Here is a 904-nt window from a genome sequence, read left to right on the forward strand (position 1 = left end):
TCAAAAGCGTGATTTTTCATAGAAGTCTTTGGTGTATTTGGGGTATGTGATAGGTGGAGGAGAGCTAAAGATATATCCTATCAAGAGGGAGGCCATCATGGAATGGATGGCACCTACTAATGTTTCTAAGGTTAGGAGTTTTTTTGAGGTGACACAGTACTTGAGAAAAATCAAAGACTGATTTTCAATGGCAGTAACACCGCTCCATGCCATAAGAACAAGAGGTAAGAGTTTCCAGTGGGGAAAGGGTTAGTATAGGGCCTTTGAGGAGTTAAAGAAGAAGATTAGTCAAGCACCAATTCTAGCATTTTTGAACTTGCAACAAAACTTCAAAGTGGAGACAGATGTGAGTGGGTATGCTATGGGAGCAATATTAATGTAGGGAGAAAGGTCTATATGCTACAATTCTGAAGTATTTCAGGGGGGGATTTCTTAACTAACTTACCTACAACAAGGAGATATATTCCATGGTGAAAGCTATGAAGAAGTGGAACCATTATTTGATGGAAAAGGAGATAATAATCCACATAGATCACTAGCTACTATAGTACCTACAACCCTAGAGTAAATGACAACATACCAAGAATTACAAGTGGATGGGGTTTCTATAAAAGTTTCATTTAGTGATTAAGTACAAGAATGGAAACACAAACAAGTTGGATGACATGCCTTCAAGGCCACCCACATCAAAGATCAAATATCTGGGAAATTTGATGCACATGGAGCCATTCACCCATAATGCATATCAAGATGCATATTTGGAGGATGAGGACTTTAAGGAGGTGTTTAAAAAATTACAGAGTTAGAGCCATGTGCATGGTGGTGATGACACCATTGACCACCATATAGGGTTACTCTATAGGCTGGATAACTTATGTGTTCATAAAGGTGATCAATTGTATCT

The sequence above is a fragment of the Pinus tabuliformis genome, chromosome 3_2, assembly GCF_031772625.1.
Source record: "Pinus tabuliformis cultivar Carrire ecotype Pingquan chromosome 3_2, CPIR1, whole genome shotgun sequence".
Taxonomy (NCBI): Eukaryota; Viridiplantae; Streptophyta; class Pinopsida; order Pinales; family Pinaceae; genus Pinus; species Pinus tabuliformis.